A 9,092-nucleotide genomic window follows, 5' to 3' on the forward strand; every position below is an offset into this window, starting at 1 on the left:
TCAGAGAAGTTATAATTAAAATACCATATCTATGTAAAGTTATCGAGAGTTTGTAAGTAACTTTAGAAAATTAAGCAATCCCATTTCGAAGGACAGTCCATGACTCAGTTCTCAATTTGACCAAAAAATTATAAAAGTGATGGATAAAGTTTGATAAGAAAAATCCTCATCCAACATTCCTCTCACTATTTAATTCAAGAACCAATCAATGGTTTGTAATTGTCATTCTAAAATAGAAGAAAGATCATTCAGTATGTTTTATCCAATGCATGTTTTATCCAATACCAGTATCCAATGCAAACATTAATGACATTAGAAAATGACACTGAATCCCACACCTTTGCTTTTGGAGCGAGACGAGCCATGAGAGCTGCAGCAGCATTACCAGCATTGTTTTTCTCTATGAAACTGATGGTTGAATTGATGACAAGCAAAGTGATAATACCAACAAAGTCTTGCCAATCAGGAGGCTTACCCTGTACAATAATAATAAGAGCAAGTACAAAATAATCAAACTCAGATTGAGTTCACCTAAACTTAGCAAAAAGTTGAGTTAATTCAAGAGTTTGATACACCTCCATTGCTAATAACAAGTTTTAGAAGCTAGTAAGCACACTTACCCCTCCATTGGCAAGAGCAATTGCCATTATAGCAGCAGCCTCCATAACCCAAGAAAGGAGATTCCACATAAATCCCAAGAACTTCAAAAACTTGCTCTCCTGAAAAACACAACCCAGAACAAGATAATTTACCAAAACGAAAAAGGAGAAAGAAAAATTCATGTGGGGGTCAATGAAATGAGAGAAAGGTTAGACCTTTTTCTCTTCAAGCTTGTTGTGGCCAAAAATGGCGAGTCTTTCCTTAGCAGCCTTGCTGCTGAGACCTTCTCTGCTACATCTCAGATTCTCAAAAACCTCCTCAATAGGTATGTTCTCCTACATTCATTCATCAAAACAAAAAACAAAAAAAAAACATCAATGAGGATAACAATTAGACCAAAAAAGACCCAATAAATGATAGTGATTCAGATCTATGTTACCAAATCCACAGTTTCTTTGAGAACAGCCTCTAACTCCAAGGATTTGTCCCCCACGGATTTGTCCCCCTCTCCAACTTAAACTACAAACTCTGACAAGCTTTATTTTCAATGCATATTTCAAATTATTCAGTATCACTAGAAAGAGTTTTATCCAACTAATATCATTATCTAAAGTTTGTCTGGACAATTCATAGAAATAAAAAATAAAAAGAGAAAATTAATAGTTAAAAGAAGCAGAGATGAATGAAAGAGTTTGAAGTACCTTCCAACATCACCAAGCTTGACCAAACCAGAATTAACCCCAAGACATGGAACAGAAGCAGCAGTCTTAATCATTTTAGGAGCCTCTATAAAAATAATAGGTGAACCTATCTCTAGCTTTGGACCCTTTGCTTGCAGTTCTATGTTATCTTCTGATGAGTCTTTTGATTCATACTTTAATTTTAGTTAGATACTTATATATCTTTATGAATAATAGTCAAAGATTTATTCATCCTTTAATCTTTTGTTTTATAAAAAAAAATAAGGAGACATATTATTAATCCTTCTCTACATGTATAAATTTTTAAATAATGATTTTTGTGCACATTATATACATAACAATTTATTTTAACTATAATCATTTTATTACTATAATTTTTATTTTATTTTAACTATAATCATTTTTGTGCCTATATACATAACAATTTAACTTTCTCATGAAAATGATTTAACAAGATATATTAGAAATTTTTCGCCAATAAGTTTAGAATTTGATCTTATTACTTTATTCCTCTAAATGAAAGTTGATTTTTGTATAAGATAAAAAATGAATCTATACATCAATTATATAATTATCTTCTTTTGATCAATCCCAAAATCTGAGATCTCATAAAAATTCAATTTACCTGAGTCATGCATCTAGTTGCTAGAATGCGGATTAACTTGTTGAAGTAAGGATCATCACCCTGAAAAAGTGTTTGGATAAGAGAGAGAACACCTTAAAGATCAAATATATCAAATGCTTGAGCTAACAAAGCCAAAAAGCAATACAACTAGACATCATCATCATATATAAAAAGTGCAAACCGAAGTGTCAATGGGAAAAAAAATGGACAAGTAGAATAAAAAATATCAAGGAAAAGCCATTTACCACAGCATGGTCAAGAGAATCAGCCAATGCTTTTGAGGACGAGACTTCCAAGTGCAGGCCAACTGCAGCAGCAGTACGTAGCAAAGGTTCAAGCATCTCTCTAGTTGGTGTTAGATGGCGCCTGAACAAGAACCAACAAACAATTAGAAGATAGCAATTAACCTTTCTTTTCATATGTAAAGTCGGTTAGCATTTCTAACCAACAGCCTCACATGCTTGTGAAAGTGATGATTCTCAATATCACATACCATGTTCTAGAGAAAGATACCAAAAGAATATTGAGATACCAAAACTTAATTTCAAAAAATCAGATCAGGAAACAACCTTAATAATGAGCATAGAGGAAAACTTTTAAGAATTTGTTCTGCAACCGAAACATTAGCAGCAAGCATAAACTCCTCCACCATTTGGTTGGCTTCCCGAATCTGGTTGATCAAAAACTTGATGAAACATTGGTGCGCGAAATTGTGAACAATACTTTTTCACAACTCAAATAATCCCCGGTAATGGCTCCAAGAACTTGGTGGCTCAATACCATGGCATTACACAACTTCGCACAACTAACCAGCAAGTGCACTGGGTCGTCCAAGTAATAAACCTTACGTGAGTAAGGGTCGATCCCACGGAGATTGTTAGTATTGAAGCAAGCTATGGTCATCTTGTAAATCTTAGTCAGGCAAACTCAGATGTATATGGTGATGAACGAAAATAACATAAAGGATAAGGATAGAGATACTTATGTAATTCATTGGTAGGAACTTCAGATAAGCGCATGAAGATGCCTTCCCTTCCGTCTCTCTGCTTTCCTACTGCCTTCATCCAGCCCTTCTTACTCCTTTCCATGGCAAGCTCGTGTAGGGTCTCACTGTTGTCAGTAGCTACCTCCCATCCTCGCAGTGAAAGCTAATGCATACACTCTGTCACAGTGCTGCCAATCACCGGTGTGGTTCCCTCCCCTACCGGAATAGAATAACTCTTTTGCGTCTGTCACTAACGCCCAGTAGGTTACAGGTTTGAAGCACGTCACAGTCATTCAATCATTGAATCCTACTCAGAATACCACAGACAAGGTTAGACCTTCCGGATTCTCTTGAATGCTGCCATCAGTTCTTGCCTATACCACGAAGACTCTGATCTCACGGAATGGCTGGCTCGTTTGTCAGGCGAGCACTCGGTTGTCAGGCGATCAACCATGCATCGTGCAATCAGAAATCCAAGAGATATTCACTAAGCCTCAGATGCTTGTAGAACAAGAATGGTTGTCAGTCACCTTATTCATAGGTGAGAATGGTGATGGGTGTCAATCATCACCTTCATCAAGTTGAAGAACAAGTGATATCTTGGACAAAGAACAAGCGGAATTGAATGGAAGAACAATAGTAATTGCATTAATACTCGAGGTACAGCAGAGCTCCACACCTTAATCTATGGTGTGTAGAAACTCCACCGTTGAAAATACATAAGAACAAGGTCTAGGCATGGCCGTGAGGCCAGCCTCCCAATGATCAAAGGATCTAAAAATAATCCAAAGATTTCTAATACAATAGCAAAAGGTCTTACTTATAAGAAACTAGTAGCCTAAGGTGTACAGAAATGAGTAAATGACATAAAAATCCTCTTCCGGGCCCACTTGGTGTGTGCTTGGGCAAAGTATGGACTATCATATATTGCTGGAAAGCCCAGGATGTCTACTTTCCAACGCCGTTGAGAGCGCGCCAATTGGGCTTCTGTAGCACCAGAAAATCCGCTTCGAGTGCAGGGAGGTCAGAATCCAACAGCATCTGCAGTCCTTTTTGGTCTCTGGATCAGATTTTTGCTCAGGTCCCTCAATTTCAGCCAGAAAATACCTGAAATCACAGAAAAACACACAAACTCATAGTAAAGTCCAGAAAAGTGAATTTTAACTAAAAACTAATAAAAATATACTAAAAACTAACTAGATCATATCAAAAACATACTAAAAACAATGCCAAAAAGTATACAAATTATCCGCTCATCACAACACCAAACTTAAATTGTTGCTTGTCCCCAAGCAACTGAAAATCAAATAAGTTAAAAAGAAGAGAATATGCAATGAATTCTAAAAACATCTGTGAAGATCAGTATTAATCAGATGAGCGGGGCTTTTAACTTTTTGCCTCTGAACAGTTTTGGCATCTCAATCTATCCTTTGAAATCCAGAATGGTTGGCTTCTTTAGGAACTCAGAGTCCAGATAGTGTTAATGATTCTCCTAGTAAGGTATGATGATTCTTGAACATAGCTATTTATTGAGTCTTGGCTGTGGCCCAAAGCACTCTGTCTTTCCAGTATTACCACCGGATACATACATGCCACAGACACATAATTGGGTGAACCTTTTCAGATTGTGACTCAGCTTTGCTAAAGTCCCCAATTAGAGGTGTCCAGGGTTCTTAAGCACACTCTTATTGCCTTGGATCACAACTTTTTTTTTTTTTCGTTTTCTTTTTCTCCTTTTTTTCGGTTTTTTTTTTTTTTTTTTTTTTTTTTTGAATAGCAATGCTTTTTCTTGCTTCAAGAATCATTTTATTGATTTTTCAGATCCTCAATAACATGTCTCCTTTTTCATCATTCTTTCAAGAGCCAACATTCATGAACCACAAATTCAAGACACATATGCACTGTTTAAGCATACATTCAGAGAACAAAAATATTGCCACCACATCAACATAATTAAACTATTATAAAATTCAAAATTCATGCAATTCTTCCTTTTTCAATTAAGCACATTTTTATTCAAGAAAGGTGATGGATTCATAGGACATTCATAACTTTAAGGCATGGACACTAAGACACTAATGATCATAAGACACAAGCATGGATAACATAAGCATAAAATTCGAAAAACAGAAGAACAAATAACAAGGAAATCAAAGAACGGGTCCACCTCAGTGATGGCGGCTCTTTCTTGCTCTTGAAGATCCTATGGAGTGCTTGAGCTCCTCAATGTCTCTTCCTTGCCTTTGTTGCTCCTCCCTCATGATTCTTTGATCTTCTCTAATTTCATGAAGGATAATGGAGTGTTCTTGATGCTCCACCCTTAGTTGTCCCATGTTGGAACTCAATTCTCCTAGGGAGGTGTTTAGTTGCTCCCAATAGTTTTGTGGAGGAAAATTCATCCCTTGAGGAATCTCAGGGATCTCATGATGAGTGAGATCTCTTGTGTACTCCATCCTTTTCTTGGTAATGGGCTTATCCTCATCAATGGAAATGTCTCCCTCTATGTCAACTCCTACTGAATAACAGAGGTGACAAATGAGGTGAGGAAAGGCTAACCTTGCCAAGGTAGAGGTCTTGTCTGCCACCCTATAGAGTTCTTGGGCTATAACCTCATGAACCTCTATTTCTTCTCCAATCATGATGCTATGGATCATGATAGCCCGGTCTATGGTAACTTCGGACCGGTTGCTAGTGGGAATGATTGAGCGTTGTATGAACTCTAACCATCCTCTAGCCACGGGTTTGAGGTCATGCCTTCTCAATTGGACCGGCTTTCCTCTTGAATCTTGCTTCCATTGTGCGCCCTCTTCACATATGACTGTGAGGACTTGGTCCAACCTTTGATCAAAGTTGACCCTTCTAGTGTAAGGATGCTCATCTCCTTGCATCATAGGCAAGTTGAACGCCACCCTCACACTTTCCGGACTAAAATCCAAGTATTTCCCCCGAACCATAGTGAGATAATTCTTTGGATTCGGGTTCACACTTTGGTCATGGTTCTTGGTGATCCATGCATTGGCATAGAACTCTTGAACCATCAAGATTCCAACTTGTTGAATGGGGTTGGTAAGAACTTCCCAACCTCTTCTTTGAGTCTCATGGCGGATCTCCGGATATTCACCCTTTTTGAGTGAAAAGGGGACATCGGGGATCACCTTCTTCAAGGCCACAACTTCATAGAAGTGGTCTTGATGCACCCTTGAGAGGAATCTATCCATCTCCCATGACTCGGAGGTGGAAGCTTTTGCCTTCCCTTTCCTCTTTCTAGAGGTTTCTCCGGCCTTGGATGCCATAAATGGTTATGGAAAAACGAAAAAGCAACGCTTTTACCACACCAAACTTAAAATGTTTGCTCGTCCTCGAGCAAAAGAAGAAAGAAGAGAGTAGAAGAAGAAGAAATGAGGAGGAGGGGGATGGTGGTGTATTCGGCCAAAGAGGGGGAGAAGTGGTGTTTAGGTTGTGTGAAAATGAAGGGTTGAAGAAGGGTATATATAGGAGAGAGGGGGGTGAATGGTTCGGCCATTATGGGTGGGTTAGGGAGGGAAAGTGGTTTGAATTTGAAGGGTGAGGTTGGTGGGGATTTATGAAGGATGGATGTGAATGGTGAAGATAAAGATGGGATTTGATAGGTGAGGGGTTTTTGGGGAAGAGGTGTTGAGGTGATTGGTGAATGGGGGAAGAAGAGAGAGAATGATGGTAGGGTCCTGTGGGGTCCACAGATCCTGTAGTGTCAAGGAAAAAGCATCCTTGCACCAAATGGCATCAAAATCCACGTTTTGACCCATTTCTGGCGTTAAACGCCGGGCTGGTGCCCATTCCTGGCGTTTAACGCCAGGTTTTTACCCTTTACTGGCGTTTAACGCCAGTCTGGTGCCCCTTTCTGGCGTTAAACGCCCAGAAGGGTGCCAGACTGGGCGTTAAACGCCCAACTGCTAGGCTGACTGGCGTTTAAACGCCAGCAGCATCTTCCTCCAGGGTGTGCTGTTTTTCTTCCTGTTTTTCATTTTGTTTTTGCTTTTTTCATTGTTTTTGTGACTTCTTATGATCATCAACCTACAAAAAAAAGATAAAATGACAAAAGAAAATAATTAATTATAAAACATTGGGTTGCCTCCCAACAAGCGCTTCTTTACTGTCATTAGCTTGACAGAGGACCCTCATGGAGCCTCAGGGATGCTCAGAACCGTGTTGGAACTTCCCAACACCAAACTTAGAGTTTGAATGTGGGGGTTCAACACCAAACTTAGAGTTTGGTTGTGGCCTCCCAACACCAAACTTAGAGTTTGACTGTGGGGGCTCTGTTTGGCTCTGTTTTGAGAGAAGCTCTTCATGCTTCTTCTCCATGATGACAGAGGGATATCCTTGGGCCTTAAACACCAAGGATTCTTCATTCACTTGAATGATCAACTCTCCTCTATCAACATCAATCACAGCCTTTGCTGTGGCTAGGAAGGGTCTGCCAAGGATGATGGATTCATCCATGCACTTCCCAGTCTCTAGGACTATGAAATCAGTAGGAATGTAATGGTCTTCAACCTTAACCAGAACATCCTCTACAAGTCCATAGGCTTGTTTCTTGAGTTGTCTGCCATCTCTAGTGAGATTTTTGCAGCTTGCACCTCAAAGATCCCTAATTTCTCCATTACAGAGAGGGGCATGAGGTTTACACTTGACCCTAAGTCACACAAGGCCTTCTTGAAGGTCATGGTGCCTATGGTACAAGGTATAGAAAACTTCCCAGGATCTTGCCTCTTTAGAGGCAGTTTCTGCCTAGACAAGTCATCCAGTTCTTTGGTGAGCAAAGGTGGTTCTTCCTCCCAAGTCTCATTTCCAAATAACTTGTCATTTAGCTTCATGATTGCTCCAAGGTATTTAGCAACTTGCTCTTCAGTGACATACTCATCCTCTTCAGAGGAAGAATACTCATCAGAGCTCATGAATGGCAGAAGTAAGTCCAATGGAATCTCTATGGTCTCATTTTGAGCCTCAGATTCCCATTGGTCCTCATTGAGGAACTCAGAGGAGATTGGTACACGCCCACTGAGGTCTTCCTCAGTGGCGTCCTCCTCCTCTCTTTCCTCTCCATATTCGGCCATGTCTATGGCTTTGCACTCTCCTTTTGGATTTTCTTCTGTATTACTTGGGAGAGTGCTAGGAGGGAGTTCAGTAACTTTCTTGCTCAGCTGACCCACTTGTCCTTCCGAATTTCTGATGGAGGACCTTGTTTCATTCATGAAACTTTGAGTGGTCTTTATTAGATCAGAGACCATTGTTGCTAAGTCAGAAGTATTCTGCTTAGAACTCTCTGTCTGTTGCTGAGAAGATGATGGAAAAGGCTTGCCATTGCTAAACCTGTTTCTTCCACCATTATTGTTATTGAAACCTTGTTGAGGTCTCTCTTGATTCTTCCATGAGAAATTGGGGTGATTTCTCCATGAAGAATTGTAGGTGTTTCCATAGGGTTCTCCTAGGTAATTCACCTCTTCCATTGAAGGGTTCTCAGGATCATAGGCTTCTTCCTCAGATGAAGCTTCCTTAGTACTGCTTGGTGCATTTTGCATTCCAGACAGACTTTGAGAAATCAAATTGACTTGTTGAGTCAATATCTTGTTCTGAGCCAATATGGCATTCAGAGTGTCAGTCTCAAGAACTCCTTTCTTCTGACTAGTCCCATTGTTCACAGGATTTCTTTCAGAAGTGTACATGAATTGGTTATTTGCAACCATTTCAATCAATTCTTGAGCTTCTGCAGGCGTCTTCTTCAGATGAAGAGATCCTCCAGCAGAGCTATCCAAAGACATCTTGGATAGTTCAGAGAGACCATCATAGAAAATACCTATGATGCTCCATTCAGAAAGCATGTCTGAGGGACATCTTCTGATTAATTGTTTGTATCTTTCCCAAGCTTCATAGAGGGATTCTCCATCCTTCTGTCTGAAGGTTTGGACTTCCACTCTAAGCTTACTCCATCTTTGTGGTGGAAAGAACTTTGCCAAGAAGGCATTGACTAGCTTTTCCCAAGAGTCCAGGCTTTCTTTAGGTTGAGAGTCCAACCATATTCTAGCTCTGTCTCTTACAGCAAAAGGGAATAGCATCAGTCTGTAGACCTCAGGGTCAACCCCATTAGTCTTGACTGTGTCACAGATTTGCAAGAATTCAGCTAAGAACTGATGAGGATCTT

At 39.7% G+C, this 9,092-nt stretch overlaps 1 long non-coding RNA gene and 1 other non-coding gene across 2 annotated transcripts; one reads left to right on the forward strand and one right to left on the reverse strand.

The window, feature by feature from the left end:
• Positions 1-336: 336 nt before the first annotated feature.
• On the reverse strand, positions 337-936 carry LOC130963668 (uncharacterized). The gene is made up of 3 exons (XR_009079818.1): positions 816-936; positions 621-719; positions 337-476 (listed from the first exon to the last, which is right to left on the reverse strand). It is a non-coding gene; the product is annotated as an uncharacterized LOC130963668 (long non-coding RNA).
• A 7,830-nt stretch (positions 937-8,766) lies between these two features.
• On the forward strand, positions 8,767-8,874 carry LOC130964467 (small nucleolar RNA R71). Its single transcript, XR_009080561.1, has one exon. It is a non-coding gene; the product is annotated as a small nucleolar RNA R71 (small nucleolar RNA).
• The last annotated feature ends 218 nt before the right edge of the window (positions 8,875-9,092 follow it).

Source organism: Arachis stenosperma, chromosome 2 (assembly GCF_014773155.1).
Source record: "Arachis stenosperma cultivar V10309 chromosome 2, arast.V10309.gnm1.PFL2, whole genome shotgun sequence".
NCBI classification, from domain to species: domain Eukaryota; kingdom Viridiplantae; phylum Streptophyta; class Magnoliopsida; order Fabales; family Fabaceae; genus Arachis; species Arachis stenosperma.